The 22,612-nt window shown below is 42.7% G+C and overlaps 1 protein-coding gene across 3 annotated transcripts in view; it reads left to right on the forward strand.

Annotated features, from left to right (window-relative positions):
* Positions 1 to 22,612, forward strand: part of LOC144282547 (uncharacterized) — a 74,439-nt gene that overhangs the window by 34,969 nt on the left and 16,858 nt on the right. For 2 of the 3 annotated variants that reach the window (XR_013351018.1, XR_013351017.1), the window contains 2 exons: positions 4,137 to 4,263; positions 5,329 to 5,459. The exons of the other annotated variant lie outside the window; for it this stretch is intronic. The gene's annotated coding sequence lies outside the window, so the exon portion shown is untranslated. The remainder of the gene's footprint in view (positions 1 to 4,136; positions 4,264 to 5,328; positions 5,460 to 22,612) is intronic. 3 annotated transcript variants of the gene reach the window in all.

The raw sequence follows: 22,612 nt of genomic DNA on the forward strand, positions 1-22,612 counted from the left end.
TTTTCTTCTTTGCCTTGGTTTTGCTGGCTGTGTGATTTTTTTTTGGCTCTATCTATAAACATATATAAAATGAATAACAGTAAATGAATTACAGAGGTATAATTCCATTGAGGGTTCTGGAAACAGCTTTTAGCCTCAAGAGCCAAGCTCTTACACTCTGTGTGGGATCAAAATTGCAAGACAGAATTATAGCTCTGTTACTCAAGGTTTGCTTGTTGTTAATTTTATGGAGGACATAAAAGCTAATGTAAAGCATCTGTCGCATCCTTGACCCCTTTAAGAAACCTGTATCCATGGCAGCTGATATCAGGTAGGAGGAGGAGGCAGACCCTGAATCCTCACAGAGTATTTCAAGAAAAAGAAAAGCCTTGTCCCCTGAATATCTCTTTGACGTTACGTCTGTGTTGTGGTAAGGTTGGGGTCAATTGCAATGTATTCAGTTAACACATAGGTATTGAGCTCATACTATTGGCAAGTCCTGTTCTGGATGCTGGGGTTACAGCGGTGAACAAATCAACCAAGAAACCCTCCTGCCCTCTTGGAGCTTACTTCTGCTACAACCAAACAAGTAGAACATAAAATATGTACACGTGACAACCCATTTCACACAAAGTTGGTTAAGGAAACATAGCTGAGGAGGGGATAGGGCCTTCAGGGCTGGAGGCAGGGGCTGTTCTTTGAAATAGAATGGATAAGAAAGACCTTGCTAATGCTGTGGCATTTGAGAAGTGATCTGAAGGGACAATGAAAGCAAGGCCTGATGCAGATGTCCGAGTATAGAGCCTTCTGGGCAGAGAGGACAGCCTGTGCAGTGCAAATGCCCTGAAATAAAGTATTGGCAGAGGGAGCAGCGATGCTAGTGTGACGGAAACCTAGTGAGGAGGAAGGGGTGACGGGTTACATTTCAGGAGGTTCATTCTGGCTTCTCCACAGAAAATAGACAATTGGGAGGCAAGGATTTAAATAGGAGACCAGTCAGAAGGCTACTGCAGGAAGCCAGGCAGGAGATTAGTGTTTGGAGGAAGGTAGCTGGTGGAGGCAGGAAGATGTGGTCCACTTTACATTATATCTTGCAAATAGGGCCAACAGAATTTGCTGACAGACTGGAGGTGGTATCAGCCCACAGGCCTATTTCCCTGGAATTGGCGCCAAGGTACACAGAGATCTTTGAGATTCCTCCCTTTTTCTTCCTCCTGCTTTTCCTCTGATGACAAGTCTCAACACTACCCCACTGGCCATACTTGGGGGTTGCTTCTCTGCTGGTTTTCGCCCTGGGCACGTAGATAGCATGTGTTAGGGCACAAGAACACAATTTTGCTGCTCTTCCATTTTCCGGAACTCAGCTTCTTGCGGCCACTGCAAAAAGTTCTTGCTAAAGCTTCAGGAGTTCTCTTGGATTCGAGAACAAAAGTCTCCATCTTCCCTGCACCATCATTTTGTTGTGTCTGGTATTTCTCCACCGGAGTCCCAGATTCTGAGACCAGATGTCTCCTTCCTTCAAACTCTGCTCCAAGCCCTAATTGCTTCATGGTAGACTGATGTTATAATTGTCATATTGGCTTTTTTTTTTGTTTTCTTGCTTTCAGAAAGCTGGCAGCCAGCAGCAAAACTGATCCTCGTCCAGGCTGTCTTTGTCATCCCATGGTCCCTTTCAGATTTCCCTCCTCCTTCCAATGCCCTCACCCACTGTTTCAATCTTTAAATCATTTAGCATGCTCTTTAGTAAACATTCACACCGCATCTTTTTCATCTGCAGCATGTATTTGTGTGATTTCGGATTCACAGTGGCAAGCCACTTGGAGAACTGTGAGTGAACAAAGCAAACACTGGATCTGAACTGGGGAGAAGTTCCCCCTTTTTTCCCATATCTGCTCATGTCTGCCCAGCACCAGAGAACAGAACATAATAAGCTTCATTATGCTAGGGGATACCACTGGGAGGGGTAACTCTTAACTCTGGGATTCTTCATTCTTCTTCTTGGTGCAAATTAATTAACTGGTGTGTTAATTATTTATGCAAGTCACCAAATATTTCTGTTCTTCCAATGCACAATAGAGGATTGTAGTTCTTGGCCTCTTTCTGGTTGGATGGAGCAACATCCCCGATTCTGGCTAATGACTTGAGAGTGGAAGTAATATTTGTTGTTTCTGAGATGGTGCCTTCAACTGCCAGGAAAAGACTCTAGAGCCTTCTTTCCCTTGGGGATGATGATTGCAACTTCTAAGGTGATAGCCCGGGTTACTGATGATGGCCTGGTTTACAGAGTGACTCTGGGGGCAGAGCCTCTTGGCAACCTGTGATTGCCATACAACATGAATGAGAAACCCTTGTTTTGGCCACTGAGGTTTTTGTTAATCACTACAGCATAACTTAGTCTATCCTGCTGGATTTATTCAGGCCATTTCTCTGTGAGAGTTACTTGACCACAGGACCATAGGCAAATGTGGATGGACATAAAGGACAAATCTAAGTTAGGTGCCAGAATGGCCTATGCTGGCCATGGGGTTTCTAAGGATGATGGTTCTAGAAAGAAGAACAGTGTTGCAAATGGAGGAAGTAGAAGGACCCTGAAGGCAAAATGGTTTGTCTCAGGTTGGTATGGTCTGCTATGGCTTCTCCAGGGTGATAGAAAAATATTTAGTGATCTCTGCCTAACACCAGCCCCATTGCCAGCTGTCTTGGAGCCAGGGACCCATTTGTTCAGGAGGGAACTTTTTTTTTTTTTAAGATTTTTAAATTTATTTATTCATGAGAGACACACAGAGATAGGCAGAGACATAAGCAGAGGGAGAAGCAGGCTCCTCACAGGGAGCCTGATGCAGGACTCGATCCTGGGACCCCGGGATCACGACCTGAGCCAGAGGCAGAAACTCAAACACTGAGCCACCAGGTGCCCCGAGGAGAGAACTTTGATTACACAGGACGATGGGAAGGCAAAGCCAGAGGTGTTGCTCTGTTCCATAACCTCCAGAGAGGTCAGCTAACATGACCCGTTGGCCCACGTCTATCAGGTTTATTCGACTGAGTGGTCATAGATGGACAATGCCTGTGAGGAGGTACCGCAAGGTCAGGAGAACCCAACAAGGCCCAATGCCGTTGAAGTACTACAACATGTCAGAGGAATGATTTCCAGCTTCCTGTAGGCACCATTAGCTAAATTACACTAACTGCTTCTAGTACTGCCTTTGCCAGGATCATTGTTTCTTGCTTTGAACTCTGGGGGAAGGAGGGAGAAGTAGGTGCCCTCTGCTCCCCTCCCTTTCGTGTGAAGCCTGGCAAAGGAGCCTGCTGTTTAGAAAGTTGCTTTGTTTTTAATTGGCGGGAGGAGGCCTGTGAGAGCCACTAGCTTTCTGCCTGTGTTATGATTTTGTGACAGTGTGAAGTCAATCTCAGAGCAGCTACAGCTCTCCCAAGCTGTCAGTAACTCGAGACTTCGACTCTGATTAAAACCCACGACTAAAAAAAAATTACCATAATCCAGTGACAGGCATGAAGAGAAAGCCATAATAATACTGATAACAATGTGCCAGTTAAGAGGCTATTATATTTACTGCTTTACTTCAGCACAGAGGAATCTCCTCAGGGTTGCCATTGATATAACCAGCGCCTTGTTAATGGATGTGACCGGGTGTGTGCAGGCCCTGCCTTAGATGCCTGCCGTGTGTATACCTGGGGGAGGAGGAGGAGGAAAGAGGGGCAACCAGTAATTTGTTTGCTCGAAGTTCAACTGGTGGCAGGAATAGGAGTGACGTGTTCTTTGCTCTGAACCAACGTGTTCAAGAGACCAGCAGGGAATGGGTCTCTCAGGTGTCAGTGCAACGATCCTGATAAATTGCCCGAACAGTTAGACCTGTCCCTTGAGGCCTCTTCCCTCTATGCCCTCAGAAACATCCCCATGTTGTCCCTTTGGCCCCCGGAACCATCCTTCCGTCCCCAGATCACCCAGGACACTTCTTTGCTACCCACTCCGCCCTGACGTTGTCATATCCGTGTAATATCACACATCCTGGTCTCATTTCCTTGGGGCTTCTCTAGGTGACTCCAGCTACTCGATAAGCTCATTTGAGCTAAGTTGTTAATGCTGCTAATGGTTTAGGGTGTGAGCCCTTCTAGCTCATTTATTTTTGTCTTAACAGGGACCTTTCAGCTTGAAGCCAAAGGTGTTACTACTTAGAATGTAGGGCACACAACACAAGGCTGGGTAGATGGGGGGATGACGTTTGGGAGCATGAATCTGTGTGGAGACACTTTGGATCACACCAGGTAAGTAGCTATTCCTTTGCATTCTGGGATTCCACATTTCTCTAGTTGTTGTTGTTGTTGTTGTTGTTGTTGTTGTTGTTGTTCTTCTTCTTCTTCTTCTTCTTTCTCCTCCTTCTCCTTCTCCTTCTCCTTCTCCTTCTCCTTCTCCTTCTCCTTCTCCTTCTCCTTCTCCTTCTCCTTCTCCTTCTCCTTCTTCTTCTTCTTCTTCTTCTTCTTCTTCTTCTTCTTCTTCAAGATTTAATCTATTTATTCATGAGAGACACAGAGAGAGGCAGAGACCTAGGCAGAAGGAGAAGCAGGCTCCCTATGGGGAGCCCGATATGGGACTCAACCCCTGGACTCCAGGATCACACCCTGAGCTGAAGGCAGACGCTCAACCGCTGAGCCACCCAGGTGTCCCTCTCTAGTTCTTTAGAAGCAGATAACACGCCACCTTTTCCAACCACCCTTCCTTTCCTGAAGTAGTGTATACCGCTTGCTGGCCTTTCTGTGACTTACTGTACAGGTTCCTCACAGTCTGAACATATTTGAGGGAGGCACAGAAACCTGTTATTTAAGCAATATAGGTAGTCATGAGTCACAGTGCTGCATGGCTGAAAAACAACAGTCACTCCATTATTAGATTGGCAAGTCCCTTTGAGAAATGGTGTCATTCTTTTGGAATAAAGATTTCAAGTCTAGGGAATCTCACTACTTACCAACTAGAGGTACACATTGAAGACAAAATTTTGGTTGTATTTAGCATGGAAGGAACCCTGTATATGGTTGAGTCACAGATGTGCACACACACAAACACACACACACAGAGCAGTCCCTAACAGAGAGTTATTTTATGTTGAAAACAAAGGACTCTGGGGTAAGGTGGGAATTGGTGCAACATTTTTGGAGAGAAATTTAACAAGTATCAAAAGTCTTAATAACGTGCATATTTTTGGACTCAGCAATTCTAAACCTAAGAATTTATCCTAGGATACTAGTCAGAGATAGTCACAAAGAATTATGCATAAGGACATAGGAGGATATTAATCAGAGCACTTTCTTTTTTCTGCTATTTTGTTGGAATAGACTGAAGGAGGATACACAGGGACCTGATCCTAGGACCTAGGGCTGAACGTCCTGTCCCAAGAGCACTTGATGGAGAGTCTGGGCACAGAGCTCCAGCTGCACTGCAGTGTCTTTGGACCTAGAGGATCTAGGTATGGGGAAAAGAAGGGGGTGGGGAGCTCCGAGCATTCTGAGAGAGGTGATCACACCACCCTGGCCTCCCTCTCCTCCCCTATAAAGTGCAGGTGATGATACTATTGATCTCACAGAGCTGTTGAGGGTCTAAAGCTTAATAAATGAGCCTCCTGTTGGGTGTCTTTTCCCTGGCTGAAGCCTGAATGTCTTGTTCAAAATCCCCCAATAGAAGAATTCATTCATTCATTCCATACTCATTTATTAATCCCTCCCTCTGGGTATCCCCAGAATCAGAGCACTTTTAATTGTAAAATATTAGGAATAATTCACATGATAACAATAGAGGATTAATAAATGGCTATAGTATTTATAAACTAAGAAACGAAATTTAGCCATTAAAATTCCTATCCTGGGAGAATATTTAATGGCATGGTAAAATGCTCACAGTATATTTTTGGGTTAAAAAAGTAGGTTACAAGAGATAGTGAGTTTAATTTAAGTTTTGTAAAATATAAATGATATAGGTATGGAAAAAAGACTACAAGGATATAGACCTAAATGTTAACAATGGTTATCTGAGCGCTTATAGGAGTGGTTTTAAATTTCTTCTTGGTATTTCAAATTGCCAATGAGAATTATCACTTTTATAGTCAGAAATAGGTGATTAAAGAGGATAAAACTCATTTGCTCAAAAATTCATCACAGAAAACCTACTGAGGTGTCGTATAGCACATTGGAAGGCTTGGCAAACTACAGCAAGCCTGGCCGAGGTTGTTGGGGAAGCTTATGAGATGAGTTCTGGTTTTGGATTCCAGCAAAACTGGTTGGGATCCTAGTTCTGCTACTTACTAGTGGCATAGTATCTAAGCCTTAATTTTCACTTCTGGGTAATGGGGACACCAAAATCCGCCCTCTGAAGTTATCCTTAAGATTAACGGGGAGCACCCAAAAATAGTAGTTATTATTTTTAGTGGCACAGTGTTACAAGATGGTCCTTCTCAACCACCTCTGCCTCATCCATCTTCATCATCTATTAGAGTCACACAGGTCGTAGGATTTGCCCACCTATTTATGTCCACAGACTATTGTTTTATTTTACAGGCTTTATTATTCTTTAGGTAAAGAAAGGTTTAGCAGCTTAGGAGATGACCGCCATTGAGAACATGGCTCAGAGGTCCCAAGAAGAGGGGCCTTTGATGCTACGGGGGCAGGGAGGATACAGGGAGGGACAAGGGTTAGTCAAGAGGCAGAGGAATCAGGGGAAAACCTGAGCAAGAGCCTTCACTTGGTTTCTTCTGTGTGAAGAAAAGCAAAGCAGGGTAAGTAGGCTTAGAATTGGCTAGTTTGAATGATGTCAGTGGGCTCCCTACTTGTCTGGTACCCAGCACTGGTGATTAGGGCAGGTGGAGGGCAGCCTAGATTTCAGGAACCTGGTAAAGGAGGTAGCTGGGGTATGAGTTCTGGACTGGTTGGTTTGCATATGAAAGATATAGAATTCTTTATTCTCTATAGAAATTGGCTGTCCTAGGGAGGGACAGTTTCTCCAGGTCAGCGAGGCCCCAAGATATCAAAGCACCAAAATTACAGGATGAAAACATGTGATTAGTACAGTGATAGGTTGAGACAAATGAACAATTCTCTTTTATCAGCTTTATAAGGAAAAGGGCCAGACCCTTGGCCTATCATACAATGCTTGCCAACCTCTGGTCTGCAGAATCACATGCTTTTGGGCTCTCTATTCCTATGAAACAAACCATCCCACAACCTAATAGCCTAAACCAACAACCATTTTCCTTGCTCATGATTTTGCAAGTAGGGCTGAGCCTGACAGGGTGGTTCTTTGCTGGCCTTGCCAATGCTCATTCACATGACCACATTTAGCTGGCTATCAACTATGGGATGGGCTCAGCTGGGATGCAGGCATGCTTGGTCTCTCTCTGTCTCTCTCTCTCTCCCAGTCTTTTTCTCTCGTCTTGAAGGCTCAGGGCCTTACCTTTTCTGGATGTTCTCTCCAGCAGAGAAGATGGATATCTTAATAGTACCCCGGCTCCCAAGAAGGCAGAAGTTTTCATGACTTCTTAAGGCTTAGAACTGAAACAGGCACAGCACCATTTCTGCCACTTTTGTTAAAGCAAATCATAGGCCTAGCCCAGGCTCAATGGGAGGGGAGTACAAGCACGCGAATTCCAGGACTTGTGTATATCAGGAGGAGAGATGATAGGTGAGGCAGGGCATTTGTTCCCACAATCCTTCCACAGATTCTGAGACCCTTGGAGAGAGAAAAAACCTTGGAGGTCATCGAGCCCACACTAGTGAGGAAACCGTGATCCTCTGCTGTCTATACAGGCTGTGTGAATGTTCTGGGCTTTCTCTTAAACAAGTGACAAATTAAGCAAGGGCTCCATACTTGCTTCATGGAGAAAAAAGGTCTTGAAAAGACAGGGGCCAGTTTTCAATGAGCAGGCCTCAGGGAATGAGGGCATGTTATAGTTTTAGACAAACTACTAGGTCACTACGGATCAAAGAGTCACCAGAATGACTTAATGAAGAGACTTTCTTGACCTCATTGGTCCCTCAAATAGTTACTTATTCTAGCTTCTGTTTTCAGCCTCTTTGTATTCGTCCTAGATCATCTTACACACTTCCATGAATTCTGTTATCACTTCCATTCTAATTACTCCACAATTTTTATTTATAAAAAGCACTGTCTCTTTTTTAAAGGCTGGAAACCTATTTTTATCAGCTCACCGAGCATCTCCATGCAAATGCCCTGTGGCACCTCAAATTTAAGTGAAACTCACGATGTCCTTCACAAAATCTGCTACTCCTTTTGTGCTCCCAATCTTAATACAACCATTCTCTCAGTTCCTACCCTAAGTTGGGCACTTTGAAGTTCTATTTGATGCCTACTCCTCACTTCCCAAGCCCAATACCAAAATTCTATTGATTCTAGCTCTAAAACATAAAAACAAACAACACAGACACACACATACATACACACACACCTTTGTTTTTCTCTAGTCTAGGAATATATCATCTTTTGCTTGGGCTTCTGTAACAAAATACCATAGACTTAAATACCAGACATTGGTTTCTCATACTTCTAGAAGCTGGGAAGTCTAAGATGGTGACAGTAGAGTTGGTTCTTGGTGAGGGCCTTCTTCCAGGCTTGCCAGGTAGTCATCTTCTTGCTGTGTGGAGAGAGAGAGCTCTGATGTCTCTTCCTCTTCTTTCAAGGACACTAATCTCATCATCAGGGCTCTAGCCTCATCTAAACACATTCAGCTCCCAAAGTGCCACCTCCCAATATACTACATTGGTGGTTGGGTACTCAACATATGAATATGGAGAAGACACAGCATTCAGGCCACACAGGCTTTTATGAGGATGTCTACTTGGTCCTCCTCACTTTCAGTTTTTCCACACGGTGTTCAGATTTATCTTCCTATAACGCATTAAGGGCACATCACTCCCTTGTGTAAAACTTTTGAATAGGTCCCCGTGTTATTTAGCCATGACATTTGCAGCAGGTCAGAACCACCTTCTATTTCAGCTGCATCTCCAATTACTCCTCTTGTCTTCTCACCTTCTCTCCTTGCTCCCCTTGCTAATACTCTTTCCTCTGGCCCCATCTGCTTGGCAAAGTGAAAACTGCTCACTCTTTGTGGCCCAGTTCAAATATAATGGCTTTTATGAAGTCTCCTCTTGAGGCAGAATTAATCATTTCCTTGTCTGGGGTTTATAGGTCAGTGGTTCTTAACTCTTGTAGCATATTTGAATCACCTAGTATATTAGGATTTCCCAGAGAGTCAGAACCAAAGTATGTATAATATCATAACACACACACACACACACAAAATTAGGAATTGGCTTACACGATCATGGAGGCTGACAAGTCCCAAGATCTGCAATTAGCAAGCTGAAGACCCTGGAGAGTCCATGGCATAGTTCCATTTTGAAGCCAGACTGGAGACCCAGTAAGAGCCACTGTTTCAGTTCATGTTCGAAGGTAGGGAGAAAAAATGATGTCTCAGCATGAAGGCAGTCAGACAGGAAAAAGTCCCTCTTAATGGAGGCATGAGCCTTTTTGTTCTATTCAGGACTTCTGTTGACTGGATGAGACCTACCCTCACAAAAACACCCAGAATATCGTTTGACCAAATATCTGGGTACCCCGAGGCCCAGTCAAGTTGACATATGAAATTTACCATCACACCTGGGGAACTGTTAATATATACTAATACTGCTGGGCCTCATTCCAGAGGTCAGGAGTAGAACCTGGGCATTGATATATTTTAAATTTTCTCCTGCAGACTTGAGGGAGAATGTCAAGTAAGCTTTCCAGTGTCTGGCTCCTCTAATAGACTGTGGGATCCTTGAAGGCAGGGATTGGCTTTACCCATAGTTCCTTCGATACCTGCCCACATGGTAGCTAGCTTCAGATGCTGAATTAATGTGTAATATGTAATCAAACCAGACCTGAGTATAACTATTATGGGTTGAGTTATGCCCCCCCAAAAAGATATGTTGGAGTCTTAATCCCTAGTACCTTAGAGTGTGACTTTGTTTGGTTTTAGGGTTGCTGTAGATACTGCTGTAGGGTAGGCTTCTAATCTAATACAGCCAGTGTCCTTGAAGAGAAGAGGCACAGTGACAGACCCACAGACAGACAGAAGCAAAGGTTAGAGTGATACAGCCACATGCCAAGGGACCCTGATGTTTGCCAGAAAGCCAGCAGAAGGAAGCCAGGAGGAAGCAAAGAAGAATTCCCTTACAGCTTTCAGAGAAACATGGTCCTTCCTGCCAATACCTTAACTTCTGACTTCAAGCTTCCAAAACTTTTTTTTTTACAATTTGTACCTCGAGGTTTGTGGTACCATATTATGGTAGATCTAGGAAACGAATACAATAACCAGTTAAAGATGCATTAGGAGAATGGTCTCCTAAATTTGTGGATGGTACAGTGGGGTGAACAAGAATGGTCTTTCTTTCAGTAGGATTTGAGGAAGGAGTGTTTTGAGAATTGCTTTCTTTTCTTTTAAGCTTTAAGATTTGAGAACCTGCAATTTTAAGTGATCCTGTGATATATAATTGAGTCTCTTGAATTGAACAACCTTCCAGAAATAATCATCTGAACTGGCAACTTGTCTTGTTTCACAAGCCACCCCAGAGATCCGTTAGAAATTAATAAGCAGGCACCTGGCTTATCAATTTATCCTTTTCCAGAGCTTGATCAATTCAAGACTCTTTCATCAGATGACATTTCTGGGTCTGCAAAACTCAGGATGAGGCAGTGGGCTTGGGTGCCCCTATCAAGGTCATTGAGAGGCACTGCCTGTCCAGCCATCTGCCCCTCACTCTTTGACGTCTCTTCAAATTAAACACCACACCCTGTGGTAAAATTGTTCTTGCTCTATAAATAGCTGACTTGGCTTGAGTGCACTGAAAATGTTACAGAGGAAGGGTGTCAGTGAGAAGAAAAAGGAAAGGCCATAGACTCAAGGGCAAATTTCTTGGTCTGATGATTCTAGTCTCTGAGGTGTCTCCAGAACTCTCTGTGTGAAGATGGCCCCCAGGGCCTCTTCCTCGGGCCTCCTGTCTCCTCTTCTGGGGGCTCACCCACCCAAGTGAACATTCCCCTTTTCCTTGTCCAATTTTTTCCTTGCTTGAATTTACTTTGGGTCAGGAAATTGCTACAAGGTTACTTTAAGAAAAGCACACCCTTTCTGGGGCCTCATGGCACACTTCTCATTTCAATCACATCATTACTGGATTAAAATGGAAACTGTCCACAGGCAACACATTGTTACTGATGCTTTCTGCAGCCACATCATTATAATATCATAATATAATTTTATGACCGGTTGGCCTACGGTTTTATAGGGCTGCTACAAACCTCACATCTGCTCCCGGAGAGGGGCCCTGAGATCTTCCTAACTTCTCTCTCCTTTTCTCTGTACTATTTTCTCTAACTTCTCTGTCCCCAGCACTGAGGGGGTGCTCTTCCTTCCTGCGGCTACCCCACTTGGGTGGGCTCCTCCCTGCCGTTACCACTCCAGTCAGTCAGTTCCTGCCAAAGCTTCTGGGCCTTTATTTATTAATTTTATTTTATTTATTTTTAAAGGGGGCATTGGACAGGGAGGGGGAGAGGGAGAGAGAATCTTCAGTAGAAGACAACGGTGGGTTTGATCTCATGACCCTGAGATCATGACCTGAGCCCAAGTCAAGAGTGGGATGCTTAACTGACTGAGCCATCTAGGTGCCCCTGGGGCTATTAAAAAAAGAATGTTTGGCCTTTGCTCATTCCATGTTGTACCCACTACTCATTCTTCCCACCCCTTCTCTCCACACACACGCACTTCCTGCCTCTACCGCACCCCGCCCCTCACCTCCACCCAGGCCCTCATCATTGGCCACATGCCAGTCTTTAAATCCAGTTCCTTCCTTGTGCCCCATGGAGTAAAGACAGAGCCCTGAGGCTGTGCCCAGAGACAAGGGTGCCCAGCTCCACTGAGAGGCTCGCATTCTGGTTCCCGACCCTTCCGTGTCTGAAAAAGCCGCACCTCAAAGCCCCTCATAATGGTGGGCGGTGGCTTCCCCTCAGTGACTCCTCTACCAGGCAGGTGCAAAATACAGAGGACCTGGGAATGGAGGCCTTTCAGGACTCTGCTTTCTCAGAAGTGGTTTTTTCCTCCCTGCTCCTTTCAATAGAGGATCCGGCTTCCAGGATCTGCAATGACTTTGAGGTTAACTCTGGTGTCTGCATAATGTACTGCTTGCTTATTTCTCATTGTTTATAGCTTCCTGTGGGTTAGAAAAGTAGGTTAGAAGGGCCAGCACACTAGAAAGCCCCTGGATATGGTTTGGGTTGTTCTCACTGTCTGTAAACCCAGGCCACCCCACTTGGGTCCTTTTTTTGTGGGCTCTGGAACAATGTTGCTTCTCAAAGCATGGTCTGGGGGTGAACAACCTTGCTATCACCAGGAAACTTGTTGCAAATGCAGACTCTTGGGCCCCACTCCAGACCTACTGAATCAGAACCTCGTTTTCACAAGATCCCCAGGTGGCTGAGTGTAGGGAGCACCACCTGGCTGAGTGTAGGGAGCTGTGGGGTGTTACAGGCATGTATACAGTCACCCCGGGGCAGTGGGAGCCAGCTGGCCCAGCACCCCTCGTGTGGCTGAAGAACACCCTCAAGAATGTTAGCAGCCTAAGTGCATTTAGAGGTTATCAATGTGTCAGCACAGCAACCTTTTTATGGGGATTGTTTAATTAATGTTAATTGCTCTTGGCCTATTGTGTGACTTGGGCAGGATTTACGGAAAATCACCACAATCCAAAACCCTATAAAAGAGTCATTGCTTTTAGAGGCCTTGTAACTCATGCCTGGAGATACCTTCTGATCTTTTGATGTATCTCCCAGATGCATAAATACTGCCTGCATTTGCATAAATCTCGGAGGTGGCCAGGCACTTCATTTTTAGGGGGGCAGGTGCATCCAGGTGAAGAGCAACGCTCTCCGTATGTTATGGTCTGGGTAGTAGTTGGTAGAATTTGCCTTATAAAGAGAAATGATTTATTCAGTTTTACTACCCAACTCTGTGCTTTCATGGATTGCATGAATTTTGTTGTTATTATCACTTTCAACTCAGTGGATGTATTAAGTTGTTTCCATATCACTAGGACACTCCATCCCTCCTCCTCACTGTGTCCCACAGGTCAGGGAGAGGAAGAGGCAGGCTTGAGATAAAAGGGGAGACAGGTGATAGCTCATGAAGGGCTGTGGCCCAGTCAGAGAAGAGCCCACAGAGCCATTCTCAAGACAGGTGCCCCTGCAGACACCACTAATAGTTTACAAGGGAAAGGGAATCACTGGGCTGGGGACCAGCCTGTCTCTGTCCACCTCATGTCTAAGATCACAACCATTTGAGGAAAAGAACAAGTTTGTTTTTTTAACATTAATCTTTGGCCTCCTTGCCCTCTGCCCCCCTCCCCATCTTAATCCCTTTGTTCTCTTTTATTTAAAAAGGGGGTATTTTGGAGTCTTTCACACTCTACTTTAATCATCATTAACAGGAATTTGTGTCCCATATTTATTACTCTCCCAAGAGGAATTGGGTTTCTGAAACTTCTACTCTTCAAACTTCCAAAAATCATTCCTCACAGTTAATTTTTTCCCTAAGTGAAGCGTGTCTTTCAACTTTGAAAGCAATCTTATTCATGGTTCTGAAGTTTTCTGTACCCCATGCATTCTATCCTGTTCTCAAATGCAGAATATCAATGGCTAGCTCAAGACAAGACCAAATCCTACTCATCTTCCCTGAGTTGGCCTCGTTTTGGTTTATTTTTATCCTTGCCATTTCTTCCAATCTCCTTGAAATCCTGTGATTACTGTAAATAGGGCAACTATCATAATGCCTATTTCACAGATGAAGAAACTAAGATCAGGGAACCTTTCTCAGGAAGTGCATCTGGGCTGGAGCGAAAACCTCTGACTCCCTGTCCAGAGCAATCTTGCCGCCCAGGACTGCCTCTGCACAGTGGCCCTGGTCCTCTGCAGGCAATAGCTCCCAGGCCACTCTGGTGGCAGCAGCACTGTGCCACTGGCCAGCCAAGTCTCTGCTGTGTGATGGGGCCACGTTTGGTTTACCCAGGGAAGGCCAAAGTCTTCCCCACTACTGAGCATAACGTACTAAGCTTGGGTCTGCCACCCTGTTGTGGGCACGGGCCCCCCTCTTTGTCAGCATCTGGGTGCTGCATAATAACACCAGTCCTCACAAATCCACCCAAATTCTTCCCTGACGAAGACTCTGTTTCTATCCCATGTCTCGTAGGCTGCATGGTAATTGGTCTGGGAGAGATGACCGATTTTTCTATGCTGAGCAGCATGTGCTATCTGTGGGCTCTCTCATTCAAATGATTCAAATTCTCTTAAATCCAGTTTCACTGTCACTTGTCATTTGTTCTGTGTCCCAGCTTTGCATCGTCTCTAATCAGGAGATCTGAATTTCTGTCATTTCACTCGTTCCAATCTGTGGATGAATTGATGGAGATTCAGTGATGCCCAGAAAAGAGAGCTAGAAAATGCTTCATTCACTCCCTTTCCCTTTTAATTGAGCACTTACGTTGCCTGAAGCCCAGTACTGGGTACTGGGGGACATAGAGACGACCAAGGCTAGATGATTCCCACCTTCTAAAGCAAACATACCATTGAACTCATTCATCCCCCAGTGAAATAGAACAAAATGGCCAAGAAGGAAGCTGCATTGAGCATTAAATCCCTTCCACACTCCACTAGAATCCAAATCCTACTGCAGGGATGATTGTTAGTTTTTTTTGCCCACAGATCCCCAGCCCTTAGAAGAGTGCCTGGCACGTGTTGGTGCAAAGTATTGAACTAAATTTCAGTTTGCATTACTGGCCCGGGCTCCCCATCCTCTCTAGTCCCATCCTTGTCCAGTGACTAGGTGGCCCCTTGCTGCGGGGAGAGTATCTCCCTGCTGCTTTACTTTGGGCTGGGCCACGTGCCTTGCGTGGACCAGGGCCCTGCAGGGGAAGTCAATGAGAGCCTGTGAGTTCCCAGAGGCCCCTAAGACCTGCTGCCCATTTCAGCACTCTTTGGCCTCTGTCACTGCCCCAAGAAGAGCATGTCCTGGCTAGCCCAGTGGCCTAAGGAGAATGAGAGGCAGTGCTAGAGATGCAGGCTGCAGACCTACAGTGTAGCGCAAACTGGGCTAGCCTTGCCTCATATATTAGGACTCCTTCAACCCACCCACAGATGCCTGAGTGAGACCACCCAAGGTGGGAAGAAGTGCTCCAGTGGGCCCAGCCCACCCACAGGTGCATACACTATAGCATTATTATTTTCAGCCAAGATTTGGGAAGATTTGTTATGCAGCATTATAGTGAACACAGCAAACCGAAAAGCTCTCCTTGAGCTCCTGATTTCTTTTAGGGCCTGGACTTTTAAGGTATAATTTACCCTCATGGTTGTTTCAAGACCCAGGGGAGGTTGGCAAACTTGTCTATAAAGGCTCAGATAGTAACTACTTTAGGTTTTCTAGACCTACATAGGGTCTCTGTTGCATACTCTCTCTTTCTTCATTTCTTCTTCCTCCATCCTTCCCTCCCTTCTTCCCTTCCTTCCTTCCTACTTTACTTCCCTCCTACCATTCTTCCCATGTATATTTTATAAGAGGGCCTCTAGCTGACGAAAGGAGCTGTGGGAATCACTGAATCTCCGTCAATTCAACTACAGATTGCAAGGAGTGAAATGACAGAAATTCAGATCTCCAGATTAGTAGATGATGCAAAGCTGGAATGCAAAACAGATGACAAGAGACAGCAAAATTGGATTTAAGAGATGTGAATTTGAATCATTTGGATCAGGACCTTCATTTATACTTTTGCTCTGGGCCCCAACCTTTAATTTGGAGAATATTAGGTACTGATTTTAGGATCCCTCTAGTCATTCTTTTCAACATTTTTAAATTTTTAAAAATTAATGTATTATTTTAAACATGCGTTCATATAAGTGGTACAAAAGCCAAAGGTACAAAATGGCATAGAGTAAAATTTAAGTCACCTGCTCACTCTTGTCCCTCTCTTTGTCCTCTAATTCTCTCTTTGGAGCCAACTACTGTTCTTTGCATAGAGAAGCATATATATATATAATATTTTTTTTTCCTTTTTAGTTTATTTATTTATTTATTTATTTATTTATTTATTTATTTATTTATTTATTTATTATTTGTGTGTGTGTGAGAGAGAGAGAGAGAGAAAGAGAGAAAGAGAATGCATATATGAGCTGGGGGGGCAGGGAAGGGCAGAGGGAGAGGGAGAGAATCCCAAGCAGTCTCCATGCTCTGTGCGGAGACTGGTACAAGGCTCAATCTCATGATCTTGAGATCATGACCTGAGCCAAAGTCAACAGTCTGATGCTTAACCAACTGAGCCACCCAGGTGCCCTACAGTTTTCCTTTTCAAACACAAATGCGAGCCTATTCTATACGTGTCCCTTGGGGAGCATTTAATATCAGTACATCTAAAGCTACACCCTTCTGTTTAATGAATGCATAGCATAAATGGAAAGAATTTGAGCTTTTATTATGGAAGATATGGCAAAGGTTGGACTTCAATATTATAAGCTATTTGGTGAAAGCCTCTCAAGAAATTTATCCCCATTCATTTCAAGTCAGAGTCAACAAAGTGTGGCCTGCTGCTTAAATATGGCCAGATATCTATTTTTATATTACTCATGGGCTGAGAATGACATTTACATCTTGAAAAAAGTCAAAAGGAAAATAATATTTCACGTCACATGAAATTTCTGTGAAATTCAAATTTTAGTGTTTATAAATAAAGTTTTATTGGAACATAGCTACCTTCAGTTCTTTATGTATTGTCTGTGGCTGCTTTTGCACTATTATGGTAGATTTGGTAGGTAAATCTTAAAGTATTTACTATCTGGATCTTTACAGAAGAGGTTTGCTGACCCTTGACCTAATCATAATATAGTTCAGCACTTTGATCATTTAAACTTTGGTGCCATGAGTATATGATCAATATATGTTGACCTTGTGAGAATGAGGGAATTCCCCAAAGTGTTTCACTGAAGGGAACTCTGGAATCTTTTGACTGGGCTAAATCTTCTGTAACTCTGAATCAGAAAGAAAATAGATTCTTTCATCTTATTTGAAATCCAAAAGCCAAGATGCATTAATTATCAAAAGTTATTTAAAATTTCAATCAAAATTGGACTTCCTAATGGATTGGAGTGAAGAAGTTCCTAACCTTTCTTGTAAGCATGTTCTTAATTTAGATATTAGCTGTACATTAGCAAATAAAATATGAAAGAGAGTTTGTACTAAAGGGAACTGACTTTTGGTTCCTTTCATTCTCAGAGATGAATCAGAGAGGGCAGCAACTGGCCTTTTTCAGGTTGAGAGCTGAGTAGAATTTTTCAGAAACAGTGAATCCTTATTCATGTGTTATTTAGGGATGTATCATGGTTAACAGTATTTTTGTTCCTAACATTTAAAAATGAAATTATTGTATATATAAGAAATGGAGTACCCTCCTTTTTGCAATAGCAGCAATAGTAATATACATATTTATAGTTATTTGCATCCAAGAATCTCAAAGTGATCTCTCAACTTAAATAAATACTATCAGAATCTTTAAGAGAGCCAAAGGAAAAGCAAGAATCACTTCAGTCATGTGGAAGTTAATGTTTCAGGTAACACATCTATTGTAACAACAATGCAAAGCAGTAAATTAAGAAGAAAAATGTGACTAACAAGAAATACACCTTGCAAAGGAAAATTTCTGACCAGCCTCTCTCATCTTTGAGTAGCTGTCCAGAGCTTGATATAGAGCAGCAGATCAAAATTGGGAACAGTAAGGATTCTAAATAAGAGAGGACAAAAGAGTTGTAGGCATTCTGGAAAGCTGTCCATCTGTGAATTTAAGAGTTGTCAGCTATGAATTATTTCATCAAACCCGGAACGATCAATCTTTGATGTTACATGAAGTTTTAGAGGAGTAAACAATGTTAAGTGCACTTGTTCTTCTAAAGGAAAGGAAATGGAGGATTACTTGATCTGAGTTAGTGCTCAAAACTGTAACCATTCTCAGACATTTCAAAACAGTTAACCAGCAATTCAGTTTTCTTCCTCACTCATCCATCCATCGATAGCCTCTACTGTTCAAAGGATTGAGGCAAGCAGAGTGGGACACAAAGGTGCATAAAACAAGGCCCTTGCCTACCTGGAACCTACCATTTTGTGGAAACATGGACTCCAGACCATTAGACCACTCTTGGTAATATCTTCTGCAATGCTGACTGAGTGATCCTAAGAAAGACTTGTGGAAGTTGAGCATAGGAGTAGTTACTTCAATACTTTATTTCCAGTAAAGGAAAGAGAAGCACTTCTGATTGGGGGTCAATGCAGAATTAAAAGCAGAGCATATTGGTTTGGCTCTAAGTTGTTCAGGATTACCTCCTGTGTTTCCAGAAATAGAGGAAACATCATTAGAAAACCCACTGCACTTGGATGAGCCTCCTTTCTCATTTCTCTCCCAAATCAGGAGGCTGCACAGATGGATATAGTGTGACATGTGATTTTTTTTTCTTACAGATTGATTTCTTTTAAAAATCTTTAATCCAGTTGGAATTTAGTTTGGTGAATTGTAGATTTTTTTTCCCTTCCAAATAACCAGTGGTCTCAGCACCATTTGTTGAATGATGGGTTGTTGCTTTCTCCCACTGATTTGTGAAAATATTCAGAGTCACCATGTGCTGTGTCTGTTACATGTCACGAGCTTTGATACATTGTGTAAGGAACTTGTGCATCTTCTAGATCACTCTGGGTCAGAAGTTCCTGTGTTTGTAAATTCTCTATCTTAGGAACCTTGACCAAGGAGAGGAGCTTGCCTTGACTATAAGACTTGAAAATGCCGAGAACTTATTTTCCCGGCCTCCTCTGCACTTCGGTTAGGAACATGTGGTCAAGGCTCAACCAATCCATGAATCTGCTTAGATTTCACAACTGGATCTGTTGATTCACAGTAGGTGGAGCGAGCAAAGGCCATTGGATATGTGATGTCTACAATTCAATTCCTACTTTCCAGGAGTAAATGGGGCAGTGTTAGCTGTAAGCAGCCAACCGTTCAGTGTGGGGCTGGGAGTCTTCACATGCTCTCTGCTGCCTTAGATTTCTGCTGTTCTGGCTGCTGCCCTACCTTCTTTGGTCTCCTTTTCCCAAGCCTGACTCTTCAACCCTCCCACAAATTTTGTAAGCAAAACAACAGCCTCGAATAAATTCCCATTCTTCCCAAGTTAGCCAGAGTATGTCTCTGTAACTAAAAGCCTAGATTGATACATACAATTATCACTTGGTTCTCAAATCCTCACACCTTTCAAGATATATCTCCCCACATCCATTAGATTTAGGTGACTAATATTTAGTAAGAGTATTAACTTGCTCAAAAGCACACAGCTAAGCAGTGGTAAAACTGGAATTCAAATCCAGGTTTGAATTTGTCTGATTTTAAAGTCCGTAACTCTTTCCATTCTATCACACAATGTTAACGTTATCATGGAATACATTACACACTTGCACACACATGAGCAGGATTTTTTTTGTCCATGATCATGCTCTATTGGTCTAGTCATTTATTCTTGTGCCAGCACCACACTTTTTTATTGCAGTTTTATATTAAGTTTAAAAATCTGGTGCATAGCATATTCTCCTTTATTCTTTTAAATCTTTTTTTGAACCCCTTCTTGAATGTTTATTTTTCTAGATTAACAATTGAACAATGTTTTGTAAAGTTTTCCAAAGACACGGAGGGACGAATGAGCAGCTTTAATTTCAGATGCTTCAACCTTAGTTATTTTCAGTTAACAAAGTTATGTGAGGTATTCATAGCTTCCACATGTGCATGTGCACACACTCACAAATATATACTTATATAAAGAATTTTTGTTTGTGAGCTTCAGCATCTTTAGACATCTTCTAGAAGCAGAAACTGTAGCAGTGTTGGCCCAAGAAGCTTTTTCACATTAAGGCTGGCCAACAAGCTGAAAGAAGATGCCTGTGATAAAAGAGTAGCAGCAGGGAGGAGAATAGTTTGTCACAGGCTTTATTTTTTATATTGCTTTGTTCCTGCAAAAAACAGCACGGTTCACTTTGAGTCATTTTTTTTCTCCAAGCATAATTTTGATGCTATGGGAATTCTTGCCAAGTGACATCCAGCAAACAAATCCCAGAAGAATATCTGATTTGTGTTTGCACACAATTTTCCTGGTGTGGATCCTAGGTAACAGAAAGGCTAAATAATGTCCATGGTCCTGGAGAATTTCTTCAGTTTTGGAGTTGCTGAGACTCTGTTAAAGCCCAATGGTACTGAGAGTCCCTGCTTGGTCCAATGAACCAAGAGGATAATTTCCTCCTCTTTAAGTGGATGCGTATTTGATACGTATATATTCATCACAAGTTAATGAAAAGCCTGTGCTTTCGGTCCAGGACACCAGGCTCTTCCTTTTCTCTTGCAGAAAAACATCCAAGTAAAAACATCCCTGTGAGAATTCCCCATAGGAAACTCCATGCATCTGCTCAGATTAAAAAGGCATCAACTTATTTATTTCCTCTAATAGAGAGGGACTTCTCTGAACACCAAGTTCTCTCCTGAAAGGCCAGCGCCTTGGTTCTGGGAATTGTGAGCTCTCGAAGATAGGACTGATGCTCTTCATAGTAGATTCTGATGGTGGACGAATGCTGATAGCCATGTGTACACGGTGCTGTGGGATCCAGCTGCCTTGGTTTCAGGCACAGACTTGACAGTGTCAGGAAATTTTGGAGACTCTGCACTTTTATCGCAGATTCAGGGTTCTTCTTTGGTACCACAATTCACACAGGTATTTCTAGCCTGTCCCAGTTAGAATTGTGGATAGTATCAGAAATGGAATTCGGCTTGTAGCAAGCCAGAGAGCTCACTTCTTCTTCTGAAATTAAATTAGGATTAGCTGTAGTACCTCCTATCTCTGAAAGCACTGCTGCATAATAAGGTGGAACTGAATGCTGTCCCCAGGAAATTTATGCCACATTTGCGGCAACATTTCTGATAAAAAAAAATGGGATTGATGAGCACGGAGTTAATCATGTTGTAAAGTATATAATCTCATGAACCACTGTCCATTGGAGTAATAATTAACTGTGGGTATGTGGGGAGCTAGCTACCCGGTAATGTTTTCTACTTTGGCTTTCCATCAGCAAGACCCTGGCAACCAGGTGCAATAGCTTCTGAGGAGAACCAGTTAAAAAGTTGGGTTTGCCTATATAAAGCCAACACCTTTCATTTGTCCAGATTTGGAATGGAGCTGTTTTTCTAGCTAAAGTGGTGACAATGACTCAAAGCTTATTTTTCATCTAGGCGCATTCTGAAAGGTCAGTTCTGGGTATCCATAAAGAAAAAGCTTACAAGTTAACAAAAAGGGACAAAATGATAGTTACTATAATACTACTGTCCCTGAGCAGCAGCATGTAAGCCTGCACAATTAAGGATTAATGGTACTTTCTCACACTATTGTGGTGAAAAGAAAGCTTGTTTTAGCTTCAGAGGATCCTGGTTTTACTACTAATTTGAATAAATTAAAAAATGTGCATTTGCTCTCCTTTTGGCTTTTTGAAATTTCAGTCCTGAGTGTTTTGGAACCCATACACATTTGATTCCTCCAGTGACCACAAGCTCTGGTATTAACATGTATACATAGTTCCTTAAAAATCAGCTTAGAGTGCAAGGTAGCTTTTGTGTTGTGAGTGAATGACTCATGACTACAAGTTTAAATGGTAGCTATAGAGAAAAGTCATCTGAGGTTTTTTTAATGATGTCAGTTTTTCAGGTAAAATGTCAGAGTAGATCTTCCATTTAATTTTTCTGGGATCCAATGAAAATTGATCCCCTCATTTTCATCCTCCCTCAAGTGAACAATTAGCCACTGCTCAAGGACTAATATGACAGTCTGAAAATTTAATTGAATAAAATCTGTTTCCCTCTCCTCAAATTTAAATTTCAATCCCGAATTTAAAAAAATTGACAATCAAAATTGCTTTAAAATATTACTCGCCAAAGTTAGAAAAAAGTCCAAGTGACTCTAAATTATTTATGCCGTAAGTAAAACACATTTGGTAGTTTCACAATTTTGATGGAAGACATGTGTTGTTATAAGATGATTTCTACTAGCATGGTGAGTGTTCTCCAGGGGTGTGCGTGTGGGGTGATCTGTCTCTCATGGGTGAAAAGAAGATAAAGTCATTTCATGTCAAATGTGTGTTATAATTATGAGAATTCTCCCAAGCCCTAAAAACGTTAATTAATATCCAAATGTGGACAGTCTACTAAAACAATGCAAACTGGTCAGCCTTATGTGATTCATAAAAGGAAATGGAATGCACTCATTAATCCTAGGTGCCAAAGACCCCAGAATAGTTCTTGAGAGCTCTATTAAAACCTACTCTTTATTTAATTCCCCCATTTGAATCTTCTTTAATCTATGGAGCCCTTTAGATCGGGGTTGTATATCAAATATAGTAGCCACTAGCAACATTTGGCTATTTAAATTTAATCATACAAAATTAAAAATTCATTCCTCAGTTTGCACTAGTCT

The sequence above is a fragment of the Canis aureus genome, chromosome 13, assembly GCF_053574225.1.
Source record: "Canis aureus isolate CA01 chromosome 13, VMU_Caureus_v.1.0, whole genome shotgun sequence".
NCBI lineage: Eukaryota > Metazoa > Chordata > Mammalia > Carnivora > Canidae > Canis > Canis aureus.